This window comes from Oncorhynchus mykiss, chromosome 32 (assembly GCF_013265735.2).
Source record: "Oncorhynchus mykiss isolate Arlee chromosome 32, USDA_OmykA_1.1, whole genome shotgun sequence".
In the NCBI taxonomy this organism is placed as follows: domain Eukaryota; kingdom Metazoa; phylum Chordata; class Actinopteri; order Salmoniformes; family Salmonidae; genus Oncorhynchus; species Oncorhynchus mykiss.
Genome location: NC_050572.1, coordinates 14,225,757 through 14,242,171, shown reverse-complemented (window position 1 = coordinate 14,242,171; position 16,415 = coordinate 14,225,757).

Below are 16,415 nucleotides of genomic sequence, written 5' to 3'. Positions count from 1 at the left end.
TAAGTCTATAGAGGCTTCTTAGGACAACCACTGGACATAACAGTCCATGTTGATTCTTATCCATATAACTTAATCTATGGCTGTCCTTACAAACCTAGAAGAGTATGATGCACTAAATGTGATGGTAGAATACAAAGTGCTGCCAAAGACAATTAAATTGATACAGCTGGGATTATCAATAAATCCAAAATATCCTGTGAGCAACCAGTTGGTCAAAAGTCAAAATATCCATGACACACAATCAGATTTAGGATGTTATAGGAATTTTTCAATCTTTATTTATACGTTTTCACCTTCATCATGTTTTGTGGGTTAACCCTATAGCTGATCAAAGGTTGTGCAATAGATGTAGGTCAACATATAAGCATCTACTACTGTAGTAGTCCTACATCTCTGGTTTGTCAGCTACTGTCTAGTTCTAGACCTAGGCTCTGTCCCAAATGGATCATGTCCCCTATGAAGTGCACTACTTTTGACCAGGGTCCATAGTGCACATGGGCCTCGGTAAAATGTAGTGCACTATATAGGTAATAGGGTGAAATTTGGGATGAATCCCTAGTCTGTCCATCTACAAGTACTTAACTAGATTTGCCTGATTGAGCATAGGACTCTGCCTGATGTGGAGCTGCTGCCAGGAAGCCTGGATGCCATTGTGATGCTGCAACACAATGTCAACATTCTAACCCTAGCCCAGACGGAATGCACTTATCCTGTCTAATCGTCTGCCTCTCATAACATTTAGAAAGTACTGTATGTTCTGGACGTATGCCTAACTTGTCGAATGTGCTCCTTGAAACAAATGTCAGCATAGAGCCCTGCATTGCATTAGTCCCCACAGCATGAGAGCTCATTCTTCACAAGCAGTCCAGGTGTCACGTGGGCTGGCCAGCCATGGGGTGGTAGCAAAATAGGTACATATGATAAGAGGGCAATGCACACCAGCAGTTTCCAGGTGGGATTTTAGCTGTTGAATGGCCTCCGGACATGTGGCAGTCCAGTGGGGGACTGATGGTAGAGTGGACCTATCGAGGACAGTTCTGGGAGATTCAGGATGGCATTGACATTAGAGAGGTGTGTTGGTTCAATGTGGTGAACACTTGCCTTATGATTTTGTCATCATCTGTAGTTGCATCCTCCCCATACAACAAGTCAACATGTACGGCAACTCCAGGGCAGACAGCCAGGATAATAAATATTAATATTGATATTTCAGCCTATTGTATCTCAGTGTTTACAGGTCCTTAATTCCAAGATGCATTAATATAACCCATTGCTGTGACTACTAGTATTCCTGAATTCTAGCAATAGCAGAGCTTGCAATAATTATTGTTTTATCTTTATTTAACTAGGAAAGTCAGTTAAGAATAAATTCTCATTTACAGCGATGGTTTACCCCGGCCAAACCCTAACCCGGACAACACTGAGCAAATTGTGCGCAACCCTATGGGACTCCCAATCACGGCCGGTTGTGATACAGCCTGGAATCAAACCAGGGTCTGTAGTGACGCCTTTAGCACTGAGATGTAGTGCCTTAGACCGCTGCGCCACTCAGGAGCCCAAGTTGCCAGTTGCCTGAGGGAAGCCACAGTTTTGACGAGCTGTCGTTGTGGAAACATCCCAGAGGCCAGAGGACGTTGCTATAAAAACTCCTTGTATTGTATCATTGAGGTCTAAAGTCCATCTCTGGCCCCTAATGCCAGTCATGGGACCTCTGTTCCCGCAGCTGCCATGCTATCCATGCCAGCTGGGCAGCAGAGACGTAACCCTAAGTGTCCCATTTATTTTGTCCAAACTGTCCCGAAGTTGTCTGTAAACACAGACCTAGGACCAGTGTCCAAAGGCAGCTTTCTACTCCTTCCAAATCCTGACTCCTAAGCAAAATAATGATGGTCTTTCCTGCAAAAACGCCTCCCTGTGTTGCCTCCTCCAAAATACAAAAATGTAATTTGATGGAGGTAACCATTCGAACAAACTTTGTAAACTCTATGATCCATACCTCCCAGAGAGACAACTGGTTCCTGACCTTTGGGATCAGGTCATAGTGACATTATCAACATTAGTGATCAGTGTGGTCAGAAAGGGAAATGGAATTCTGTCAGTCTTTCATTCTTGTGGGACTTTCCCTACCTAATTTGACTTTGGGGTTCAATGAATTGTCATTTCTGTCTGATCTCCTCTTTCAGGGAATTAGTGACTGCTGTCACTCACCGAAGACTATTAAGAAAGTCTGTGAAGAGTAGGCTAGCTTTCATGGCCTTTACAGATTCATTCAGTGTATTCTACTGTGTTCAAGGACTCAACTGCATTGCATTATGAGGAAAAAGTGAATACAACAGCACAAAGTAGATGTTAAGCCTTATTTATGATGACCCTACTAAACATTCCTAAGAGGAAATAAGAATTATGGTGGGCCCATGATGTTTACATTTTTATTTTAATATCAATAGTTAAAATAATGAGGTTCGATGAACCACAGAATGGAGTGGGTCTGAACAGATATGGGAAACTGACCCCGCTTTTGTATGTCCACAGACAGATTTGACAAACATTTAATAATGTATATATTTATTTTGTCATTTTTTGGGTCTCTCAACTTACCGCTGAGAGTTAGAATAGTAGAATACACAAGGTGCAATTTGGAAACTTGGTTGTGCATCAGCTGTCACTCAATTAGCCCATGTCAGCTAGACATACATTTGTAAAATTAGTAAACGTAAATTAGTCTTGTGGCCAGCTATCTAAACTTTTAGTAAGCATGGTGGAATTACTGACCATGGTGGGGCCCATTGTTCATCAGTTATCATATTAAAAACAGTAAACATTTGCCTCCACTCTATGGCAAAATGTGTAGAATTGCAGGAAATGAGCTGAAAAAAAGAGGCAGGTAAGGGTCATTTAAAGGTGTTTTTTCTCAGGTAAAGGTTAACCTCATCATTTAGGTGACAGTGTCAAAGTTCAACGTCTATCTGCTACAGGTTAGTGGTTGTCCCAAACCATTGATCTAAGGTTTTTATATAATGGTTTTAGGCTAGGATTGAATTAGGGTAGGATAAGCTGATCCTACATCTGTAGTTGGGAGCTTGGTGTTACATCTAAACTCTAGTAATTGAGGAGATTTTCAAATGTTTCTTTGTTTGAACAAATTAGAAATGCATTAACCAGTGTTGCAATCAGTAATCCTGTTTATTTCAGGAAAATGAGAGTCAACCTGGCTGGAAAATGCTGCATAGTCAGAAGTTTGGCACATCTGAGAAATGTGACTAAAACATGTGCTTAGAGCAGGTGAGCTATTCAGTATTATAAACTGGGTGGTTCAGGCCCTGAATGCGGATTGGCTGACAGCCGTGTTATATCAGTGCTGATCATGATGTTGATGAAGATAATGATGTTTCTTACAGGGTGGTCGATGTATCAAGGGCCCACAGGGAGCCGTTGGCAAGAAGGGAGAGAACGTGAGTGAACAAAATAACTTCACACTTGTATTTCACACTATGGTCTGTTTTCTGCTATTATTACAATTTATAAACTGGGTGGTTTGAGCCCTGAATGCTGATTGGCTGACAGCTGTGGTATATCAGACCATATATACCACGGGTATGACAAATCAGTTATTTTTACTGCTCTAATTACTTTGGTAACCAGTTTATGATAGCAATAAGGCACCTCAGGGTTTGTGGTATATGGCCAATATACCACGGCTAAGGGCTGTGTCCAGGCATTGCGTCGTGCATAAGAACAGCCCTTAGCCGTGGTATATTGGCCATATACTTGGGCCTTATTACTTAAACGTTTCCCCAAATGGTGGCTGCTGTCTAAAGACTGATAGCCAGTGTTTGCTGCATGTGTTTTGAATGTGATAGCAAACAATCAAAACAGGACAGTAACATTCCCCACAGAACAATGAAAAGAGAGATTAAAACATCTGCTGTTAAATGGAAATGTTATAAACAAGATAGACCATTGTTTTTATCATTAGACATTGTTTTGATAAACATTCTGGAATGTCCTCAGCCTCTACGAGCCCAAGGTATGTTGGCCCTTGCCAAACTGAAGAAACAAAATAGCAACCATATTTCCCCATTCCAGAGAGGTACATCACATAACAGGATCACCAACTTTAGTCAACATTCAAATAGCTCAGTTTCCAGGATGTCACTAAGCCACCTTTGTCACATGTAGGCTACATTATAGATACAATTCATTACCTGCTTTTATACAATGGGAAATGGGGGTATAGGAAACACTGGAGATATTTGGCACACCATCACTATTAGGGACCAACATGTATAAGTGTATTGTCTGGGTAGGTCAATAGTCTTTCAACAAGTCACCTCAGTAATTCATCATTTCATGTGTTCTGTAATTTTGCTATTCAGACTCATCTATTTTTATGTAAACACCATCCAACAATAAAGACTTGAGGTAACTATTTTCTAAATCAGCTTCCCTAGTGACAATGACTGACTGCCGTCACCTACTGGTAGAATTTTACAATGCACAAAACAGATAAGCAATTCACTGCCTCCTTTCATGTCAGGGACAATTGGTCAGACAATGACGGGTTAAAGCAACAACAAAAAATCCTATGACAGAAATTTAAGTCGATCTCAAATTGATTGTCTGGTGTCAAGTTAACCTCCCCTTTTATGTAAGACAGTCATGACTATCATGCTTTTAGGGAAAAAGGTTAATTTTGTACATTTATTAAACTGCGAGTTTGACCAATTCCAGTCCCCTTGCTTAGGTGGTCCGGGGTCCTCCCTGGGAGAATTTTTATGTAGAAGGAACCCCCCCCCATCCTCAGACGATCTTCGCAGGTGAAGAAGCTGGATGTGGAGGTCATGGTCTGGTGTGGTTACATGTAGTCTGTGGTTGTGAGGACGGTACTACCTAATTCTCTAAAACAACGTTGGAGGAAGTTTATGGTAGAGAAATTAACATTAAATTCTCTGGCAACAGCTCTGGTGGACATCTCTCAGTCAGCTTGCCAATTGGCGTTCCCTCAAAACTTGAGACATCTGTGAGATTGTGTTGTGTGACAAAACTGCACTTTTTTAAGTGACCTTTCATTGTCCCCATTACAAGGTGTGTAATGATGATGCTGTTTAATCAGCTTCTTAATATTCCACACGTGTCAGAGGGGTGGATTATCTTGGCAAAGGAGAAACGCTCACTAATAGGGATGTAAAACTAATTTGTGCACAAAATGTGAGAAAAATAATACACCTCCAGGCTGTGTAAGGGCTATTTTACCAATAAGGAGCGTGATGGAGTGCTGCATCAGATGACCTGGCCTCCACAATCCCCAAACCTCAAGCAAATTGAGATGGTTTTGGGATGAGTCGGACCACAGAGTGAAGGGAAAGAAGCCAACAAGTGCTCAGCAAATGTAGTAACTCCTTCAAGACTGTTGGAAAAGCATTCCAGGTGAAGCTGGTTGAGAGAATGCCAAGAGTGTTCAAAGCTGTCATCAAGGCAAAGGTGGCTATTTGAAGAATCTCAAGTATAAAATATATTTTGATATGTTTAACCCTTTTTTCGTTACCACATGATTCCATATAATGTTATTTCATAGTTTTGATATCTTCACTATTTTTCTACAATGTAGAAAATTGTAAAAATAAAGAAAAACCCTTGAATTAGTAGGTGTTCTAAAATGTTTGACTGGTAGTGTAGGTATTACAGAATCGGTCAGGGAGAGATTGAAACCGTCAGTGAAGACACTTGCCAGTTGGTGAGAGCATGCTCGGAGTACAAGTCCTGGTGATCCGTCTGGCCCCGCGGCCTTGTGAATGTTGACCTGTTTAAAGGTCTTGTTCACATCGGCTACGGAGAGCGTGATCACACAGTCGTCCTGAACAGCTGGTGCTCTCATGCATGCCTCATTGTCGCTTGCCTCGAAGCGAGCATAAAAGGCATTTAGCTCATCTGGTAGGCTCGCGTCACTGGGCAGCTCGCGACTGGGTTTCCCTTTGTAGTCCATAATAGTTTTCAAGCCACATCCGATGAGAGTCAGAGCCGGTGTAGTAGGATTACATCTTAGTGCTGTATTGACGCTTTGCCTGTTTGATGGTTGGTCTGAGGGCATAGCGAGATTTCTTATAAGCGTCCGGATTAGTGTCCCACTCCTTGAAAGCGGCAGCTCTAGCCTTTAGTTCGGTGCGGATGTTGCATGTAAACCATGGCTTCTGGTTGGGATATGTACTTGTGGGGACGACGTCGTCAATGCACTTATCGATGAAGCCGATGACTGACCTGGTATACTCCTCAATGCCATTGGATGAATCCCGGAACATATTCTAGTCTGTGCTAGCAAAACTGTAGTGTAGCGTCCGTATCATCTGACCCCTTCCGTATTAAGCGAGTCAATGGTACTTCCTGCTTTAGTTTTTGCTTGTAAGCAGGAATCAGGAGGATAGATTTATGGTCAGATTTGCCAAATGGAGGGCGAGGGAGAGCTTTGTATGCGTCTCTGTATGTGGAGTAAAGGTGGTCTAGAGTTTTTTTCCCTCCGGTTGCACATGTGACATGCTGGTAGATATTAGGCAAGCTGATGGAAAAGATGATTGTCCTATTTCCTGGAGCACAGAGGTTTATTGAGTCAATGTCAAAGTGGATTCTGTAAAGGTAGATCTACCTTGGATGCATTAGTAAAGGTGAGCAATGAAATGGAAAAAAATGGTAATGAAAGAAGTTTTGACATAGAAAATGACTACGATACTATTGGGGCTTCCTTGTATGCTGACGATGGAGCGATTTGGAAGAGGGGAAGGAATGTCTCTCGTGATCAAATCTATTCCACAAGCTATATTGGCAGTTGTTCTCCTCAAAGAAGAATGCTACTGATAATAAGCAGTTTTGCATGGAAAGCATGTGGGTAGGGTTTCTATGTTCAAATATTGGAGTTTATGGTTCAATGAGAGATATAAATGGAAATATCATGTAATTAGAGTTGAAACAAAGTGTTGGAAAGCTGTTGGAAAGCTTGCTGATGAGAGTGGTCTGACGGTGTTGGATGTTTACCCCTGTGGTGACGGGGGATGTTCCTCATTGGTTACTACCAGATCCTGTTGTTGATTTAACCTTGTTAGAGAAAATAAAAGATTGGTCAGAAGTGAGTGATATATATAGGGGAACTGGTTGACAATTATATTGGTAGAATCGAAAGATAGGGTGTAGTAGTGAGATTCCGCTGGGTCCCAGTGTGAATGAAATAGTAGATCAGGTAGCCAAAAGGCCTTTAAAACGAGATATAATTTATATTTGTACTCCATTGGGTAGAGAGGCGAGGCCAAATGTAAGATTAGAGCCATTATGATAGATGTTTGGCAGAAGATGTGGGACAGCGAACCCAAGGGCCGGCATTTGTAAGACATTGTACATTGAACTCGTCATTATATCTGGTTGGCAAGCATGTGAATGCTTTGTGTACAGAGTGCATGGTTGATGAAACAGTGAAACATGTTGATGTATTATTGTAAGTACCAGTATGTGGAAGAGTTGGAAGGATTGATGTGCATGGTTATTGAGGTTGGACAGGGATGGGGGGGGGGGGTTGGATTTGGGGGATGGGTGAGGGTTTGATAGTAGTTAGCAGGGCTTTTCTTATTGGTACAGGATTAGATAGGAGGGTTGAAAGTAACATATGGAATTGTAATGAAATGGTCATACATGGACCATTTAGCTATTTTATTTAGAATTTTAAAAACCCCTTTAGGTATATATTTTTTTATATTACTAGATGAAATATTGAATTTGGTTTTTACTACTATAGCCCATAGAAACACATTGAATAACACATTCATATATGGCAAAAAAAGACAGTCAAAAAATGTATCATAAGGAAGAAGGTTTGAAGTGTCTGTCCATTATCTAGGAGATCTAAGACAGCTCAGGAAATGTGTGTATTTTTGTTGGCACAAAAACACTTCGTTCATACTACCATTAGTTTGTATAGGCAACCTTCAGACCAGTCCTGGGACACTTATTGGGGTCTGACGCTACAGATGTTTTTGGGATGTCCTTGTGGTCTGAAAAACATTGCTGTAGCTCCACCACCTTCCACCGCAGAGGCAGAGAGTAGGCCAGAAGGCTAAACTAAAAAAACGTACATGGAATGTAGGCCTGCTGAAACAAAATATCAGATGGCTGAGCCGCAAAAGCACATCTGTGCAGGGTGTTTACTTACATAGTGATTCCCCCAAAGAACAGTACTGCCGCAAAAGCACATCTGTGCAGGGTGTTTACTTACATAGTGATTCCCCCAAAGAACAGTACTGCCCCAAAAGCACATCTGTGCAGGGTGTTTACTTACATAGTGATTCCCCCAAAGAACAGTACTGCCCCAAAAGTATAGACATAAATGATGGGGCCAGGTAGTGCTTCCCTGTCAATGTATCAATGGAAAAATCCCCCTTTTAGAACTGATAGAGGGGCTCCTTCTGTAGGGGGAAGCCCCTCCCATCAGAACAATGAATTAATCAAACTCATTATAGCACTTCATATAACACATTTACACAACCCCACCGCTACCGACACACATTCACATGGACTTGCAATTCAGGACATGCACTACAAAGCCAGCCTGATTGCAGTAGCTCGGGTCCTTATTCTAGCATAACAACCTGTTAATGAAGGTAGGTATGAATAATGTGTATGAGCTGAGATGGCTAGGTTAACTTGTGTGTCGACCCACATTGCTAACGTAGCTGAACATGGAGCAAAGAGGGGGAGATGAGTGTGTGTGTGTGTTAGCGTACCAGATGCTGCTTGTGGCTAGTGACGGACTTCTCCGTCACACCGACGTAGGCGGATGCGGGGGATTGAGATGCAGCCCATGCAAAAAAAACTGATATCTCTAGTTTAAACTGATGGATTTTGTTTGGGATTTTTAAAATGATGTTACTTAGATTGACGCACGGGTACTTCAATAGACTTTTAAGGAATGACTATTTACCTTGAAAGCAGCTCCTCAACAAGTATCAGCTGCTACTCAGAGGTGTAAAGTACATAAGTAAAAATCCTTAAAGTACTTCTTTTGGTATCTGTACTTTACTTAACTATTTATATTTTTGACTCCTTTTACTTCACTACATTCCTATAGAAAATGTCATTTTTACTCCCATACATTTGACCTGACAACCAAAAGTACCTACATTTTGAATGATCAGGAAGGACAGAATTCTGGTCCATGCCCCTATCCAATACAACATGTTACCATCCCTACTGCCTCTGATTTGGCAGACTCGCTGTACACAAATACTGCGTTTGTAAATTATTACTGAGTGTTGGAGTGCGCCCGTCTATCCGTGATTGTTTTTTTTAACTAGAAAATCGTGCCGTTTGGTTGGCTAAATATAAGGAATTTGATGTATAGCATTTACTTTAACTCAAGTATGACAATTGAGTAATTTTCTATTAAAGTACCCTTACTTTAACTCAAGTATGACAATTGAGTACACTTTCCACCACTGTATGCAAGTACATTTCAAACCAGATACTTTTAGACTTTACTCAAGTAGTATTTTACTAGGTGAGTTTTACTTGAGTAATTTTCTATTAAAGTACCCTTACTTTTACTCAAATATGACAATTTAGTACTTTTTCCACCATTGCTGCTACTCATTGCTAATCAGCGTCCACACCTGTCCTCACTCCAAACCTGACCAAACAAACATACTTCCTCTTTGTTCTGCATTGCACGTCACAGTGCGTTACTAGCCTTAAGTTTTGCATCCCTCTTCCTCCTCTTCTATCTAGTATCTCTTAGGTTCTTCCAAGGATCTCTTGGGGGCGATTGCATTCAACACAGCAGCCTAACTCCCACGGCCTGAGGATGATGTCTAACAGCCTGAGGATGATGTCTACCAGCCTGAGGATGATGTCTACCAGCCTGAGGATGATGTCTACCAGCCTGAGGATGATGTCTACAAGCCTGAGGTTGCTGTCTACAAGCCTGAGGATGATGTCTACAATCCTAACTCCCACGGCCTCAGGATGATGTCTACCAGCCTGAGGATGATGTCTACAAGCCTGAGGATGCTGTCTACAAGCCTGAGGATGATGTCTACAATCCTAACTCCCACGGCCTGAGGATGATGTCTACCAGCCTGAGGATGATGTCTACCAGCCTGAGGATGATGTCTACAAGCCTGAGGATGCTGTCTACAAGCCTGAGGATGATGTCTACAATCCTAACTCCCACGGCCTCAGGATGATGTCTACCAGCCTGAGGATGATGTCTACTAGCCTAACTCCCACGGCATGAGGATGATGTCTACAAGCCTAACTCCCACGGCCTGAGGATGATGTCTACCAGCCTGAGGATGATGTCTACAAGCCTAACTCCCACGGCATGAGGATGATGTCTACCAGCCTGAGGATGATGTCTACAAGCCTAACTCCCACGGCCTGAGGATGATGTCTACCAGCCTGAGGATGCTGTCTACAAGCCTGAGGATGCTGTCTACAAGCCTGAGGATGCTGTCTACAAGCCTGAGGATGCTGTCTACAAACCTGAGGATGCTGTCTACAAGCCTGAGGATGATGTCTACAAGCCTAACTCCCACGGCCTGAGGATGATGTCTACAACCCTAACTCTACAGAGTCCACGCCTGGCATCCGGTTCACTCTCCTCTTCCTGAATCCTCATTCTCACATTCCCTCAATAAATATTCTAAACCCATTTCAATGTCTAGTCCGTAAACTTGTGAAAAAATGAATATTGGGGATATTTGATATTCATAGTTGAACATTTCATTTCTGTAGGGTTGTCAACAGATTAGAATGGTTCAAAATGTAAAACAAGTTGGTTTTTTGTCTCCCTCCATTACACACATACAGATGTAACACAGACACAGGGTACAGGACTCCCCCATCCGAACGTACAATATCAACTGTGAAATGCCAGTCACCTGCCCAGAGTCTTGACTGATAAACAATTAAATATCACACCAGCCTGGCAAGTCGGGCGATGTAGTGCAACGCGTTCACAATTCACTAGACACCCTAATTGCTTTGTAGAACAATTGAACAAATAAATACAAGATTCTGTAGAAATCTTTTAAACACTAATAGCATCAATCCAACAAAAAATATATATTACAAATTCTTATTTTACATCGTGCAATAAAAACAATAACAAATTAAGAACAAGTATCATATTGATTATCTTCAAATGGTTTGGAGTTTTGTGTTTTGGATGTAAGGAGAGCCTCGATGCACACTGAAAATTGAGTTATAAATTACTGTGCTGAAATACTTACCATGAATACTCAATAACTGAACTGCACACACACGCACACACACATGGAAATAAACACACCCTTCCCTTGAGGACGTTGCAGCAGCATTTCATTTGATCAGAAAATGTACTATAAGCCCTAGAGGGAAAAAAAATCTGTTTGTGTGCGTCTGTGTGTTCCTGTGTGTGTGCAAACACTTGTGCATTTGCCCCTATTCAGATGTTACCCTGCATACTGTTGAGGGTGTCAACATTGATAAAGGTCAAACAAAACTGTACTAAGTTTGAATCACTCTTTCTGTACAAGTGTACATTGTGCATGTATGCACTTTTGCATGTGTGTGTGTGACAGAGCGAGTCATATGAATATCTGTAGACCTGCAGAGTAGTGGCTCCTCTGACAATGTCAGGTTACAGGCTTGAGGGACCCAACCAGGAGAGAGGAGACAGATATGGGCTGAGGGGGCTGGCCAGGTTTTTGGTTAAAGTGGACAGCGTTGTCAGGACACAGGACAGGAGAAGAGGGGGGGGGGGGGGGGGGGGGTGACAGATGCCGTCTTATTTAATGAGCCTTCACCCGATTCCCCCACTTTCAATTTACGTGCTGTCCGATATTCCTACAATCCCCAAATAGATCCTCAAACACACATACAGAGGCGTGCACGCACACACACGTACGCCCCCCCCCCCCCTCCCCCCATGTCTTGCTGCTGGCAGGTTAATCCTTAGAGCGTTTAATAATGGATTCATTAATGAATTTCCCTCCTTTAATTAGTACAGCTCGCCTGGTAGAACTGACGGGGTGCTGCTGTTGACCAGCTCTAGTACAGTAGAAAGAACACACACAGAGGTAGGTGTGTATGTGTTCAGTCTGCTGGCCTGTCTTTGTGAGAGGGGAAGTGACATAAGCCAGCAGCCATGAAACACATCCTGTCAGCACGCCCCAATCACAGCACTGGGCTCTGCCAGACCTGACACACACACACCTTCCATAAGATAAGGAGACAACACACCCACACCACTCTGGTACATCCTCCCACCATATGCTGCCCCCTTCTCCGTATTTCTCCCCTGACAGAAGGCCTACATCTTACGAGTTCCATCCCACCTTTGCTATTTAGTGACTTCTTTCATGATGATCTTAACTTTTGTTGTGCAGAAAGTTCATAATATTATCTTGTGTATTTTATTCATCCTGTCAGTGTATTTTTTTCCTGCTCTGCATAGTTGGGGAGGGCTCATAAGCAAGCATTCACATTAGAGTCTACACTCGTTGTATTCAGCGCATGTGAAAAATACAATTTCATTTTGATTTGATCTCTATGCAACATGTGTGAGAGAACCAGATACAGCTAGAAGAGAACGGTTGGCAAGGAGATGTATTATAGAACACAATCCATCCCTACCACGGCGGATCCAGGAAGGAAATCCCTACCACGGCGGACCCAGGAAGGAAATCCCTACCACGGCGGACCCAGGAAGGAAATCCCTACCACGGCGGACCCAGGAAGGAAATCCCTACCACGGCGGACCCAGGAAGGAAATCCCTACCACGGCGGACCCAGGAAGGAAATCCCTACCACGGCGGACCCAGGAAGGAAATCCCTACCACGGCGGACCCAGGAAGGAAATCCCTACCACGGCGGACCCAGGAAGGAAATCCCTACCACGGCGGACCCAGGAAGGAAATCCCTACCACAGCTTTTGAATTCACCATTAACAAATCAGACATTGTGAAGATGTAAAGGGGATGAATCCACTGAACTGGTTTAATCTCCTATGAAGTTCATTTTAGATGTTAAAATGCCCTCTACTGGGCTGATAACACAGTACATTTAGTGTGGCATCCAAAACCCAACTAGATATAATTACATATTCATACATACATAAACATACACAATACCAGTCAAAAGTTTGGAGACACCTACTCATTCAATGTTTTTTCTTTATTTTGGACTATTTTCTACATTGTATAATAATAGTAAATACATCAAAGCTATGAAATAACAGTCACATAGTAACAAAAAAAAAGTTTTAAACAACAACTTAAAGTAGCCACCCTTTGCCTTGATGACAGCTTTGCACACTCGTAAAGGTTAACTTGTGGAATTTCTTTCCTTATTAATGTGTTTGAGCCAATCAGTTGTGGTATACAGAAGATGGTATTTTACCAACTAGGGCTAAATCCATATTATGGCAAGAACAGCTCAAATAAGCAAAGAGAAACAACAGTCCATCCTTACTTTAAGACATGGTCAATCCAGAAAATTAAGAACTTTGAAAGTTTATTCAAGTGCAGTCGCAAAAACCATCAAGCGCTATGATGAAACTGGCTCTAATGAGGAATGGAAGACCCAGAGTTACCTCTGCTGCAGAGGATAAGTTCATTCGTGTTAATAGCCTCAGAAATCCCAGCCCAAATAAATGCTTCACAGAGTTCAAGTAACAGACATCTCAACATCAACTGTTCAGAGGAGACTGTGTGAATCAGGCCTTCATGGTCGAATTGCTGCAAAGAAACCACTACTAAAAGGTCACCAACAAGAAGACGAGACTTACTTGGGCCAAGAAATAAGAACAATGGACATTAGATCGGTGGAAATCTGATGAGTCTAAATGAGATTTTTGGTTCCAACCACCGTGTCTTTGTGAGACACAGAGTAGGTGAACGGATGAGCTCTGCATGTGTGGTTCCCACCGTGAAGCATGGAGGTGCTGGTGTGATGGTGCTTTACTGGTGACACTGTCAGTGATTTATTTAGAATTCAAGGCACACTTAACCAGCACTGCTACCACAGCATTCTGCAGCGATACACCATCCCATATGGGTTGTACTAAGTGGGACTATTATTTGTTTTTCAACAGGGCAATGACCCAACACACCTCCAGGCTGTGTAAGGGCCATATGACCAAGGAGGAGAGTGATGGAGTGCTGCATCAAAAGACCTGGCCTCAGCAATAACCTGACCTCAACCCAATTGAGATGGTTTGGGATGAGTTGGACTGCAAAGTGAACGAAAAGCAGCCAACAAGTGCTCAGCATATGTGGGAACTCCTTTGAGACTGTTGGAAAAGCATTCCAGGTGAAGCGGGTTGAGATAATACCAAGCGTGTGCAAAGCTGTCAAGGCAAAGGGTGGCTACTTTGAAGAATCAAACTATATTTTAATATATATTTTGATTTAACTTTTTTGGTTACTACATGTGTCATTTCATAGTTTGTCTTCACTACTATTCTACAATGTAGAAAATACTAAAAATAAAAAACTCCTTGATTGAGTAGGTGTATCCAAACTTTTGACTGGTACTGTATGATAGTGCCTTGCGAAAGTATTCGGCCCCCTTGAACTTTGCGACCTTTTGCCACATTTCAGGCTTCAAACATAAAGATATAAAACTGTATTTTTTGTGTGAAGAATCAACAACAAGTGGGACACAATCATGAAGTGGAACGACATTTATTGGATATTTCAAACTTTTTTAACAAATCAAAAACTGAAAAATTGGGCGTGCAAAATTATTCAGCCCCCTTAAGTTAATACCTTGTAGCGCCACCTTTTGCTGCGATTACAGCTGTAAGTCGCTTGGGGTATGTCTCTATCAGTTTTGCACATCGAGAGACTGACATTTTTTCCCATTCCTCCTTGCAAAACAGCTCGAGCTCAGTGAGGTTGGATGGAGAGCATTTGTGAACAGCAGTTTTCAGTTCTTTCCACAGATTCTCGATTGGATTCAGGTCTGGACTTTGACTTGGCCATTCTAACACCTGGATATGTTTATTTTTGAACCATTCCATTGTAGATTTTGCTTTATGTTTTGGATCATTGTCTTGTTGGAAGACAAAGCTCCGTCCCAGTCTCAGGTCTTTTGCAGACTCCATCAGGTTTTCTTCCAGAATGGTCCTGTATTTGGCTCCATCCATCTTCCCATTAATTTTAACCATCTTCCCTGTCCCTGCTGAAGAAAAGCAGGCCCAAACCATGATGCTGCCACCACCATGTTTGACAGTGGGGATGGTGTGTTCAGCTGTGTTGCTTTTACGCCAAACATAACGTTTTGCATTGTTGCCAAAAAGTTCAATTTTGGTTTCATCTGACCAGAGCACCTTCTTCCACATGTTTGGTGTGTCTTCCAGGTGGCTTGTGGCAAACTTTAAACGACACTTTTTATGGATATCTTTAAGAAATGGCTTTCTTCTTGCCACTCTTCCATAAAGGCCAGATTTGTGCAATATACAACTGATTGTTGTCCTATGGACAGAGTCTCCCACCTCAGCTGTAGATCTCTGCAGTTCATCCAGAGTGATTATGGGCCTCTTGGCTGCATCTCTGATCAGTCTTCTCCTTGTATGAGCTGAAAGTTTAGAGGGACGGCCAGGTCTTGGTAGATTTGCAGTTGTCTGATACTCCTTCCATTTCAATATTTTCGCTTGCACAGTGCTCCTTGGGATGTTTAAAGCTTGGGAAATCTTTTTGTATCCAAATCCGGCTTTGAACTTCTTCACAACAGTATCTCGGACCTGCCTGGTGTGTTCCTTGTTCTTCATGATGCTCTCTGCGCTTTTAACGGACCTCTGAGACTATCACAGTGCAGGTGCATTTATACGGAGACTTGATTACACACAGGTGGATTGTATTTATCATCATTAGTCATTTAGGTCAACATTGGATCATTCAGAGATCCTCACTGAACTTCTGGAGAGAGTTTGCTGCACTGAAAGTAAAGGGGCTGAATAATTTTGCACATCCAATTTTTCAGTTTTTGATTTGTTAAAAAAAGTTTGAAATATCCAATAAATGTCGTTCCACTTCATGATTGTGTCCCACTTGTTGTTGATTCTTCACAAAAAAATACAGTTTTATATCTTTATGTTTGAAGCCTGAAATGTGGCAAAAGGTCGCAAAGTTCAAGGGGGCCGAATACTTTCGCAAGGCACTGTATACACACAAATACATACACAGTATTCAGAAAGTATGCAGACCCCTTGACTATTTCCATATTTTGTTACGTTACATCCTTACTCTAAAATTAAGTATATCTCCCCCCCCCCCCTCAATCTGCATACAATACCCCATAATGACAAAGCAAAAACAGGTTTTTAGAAATGTTTGCAAATGTATAAATAACAGAAATACCTTATTTACAAAAATATTCAGATCCTACTGATGTAAATT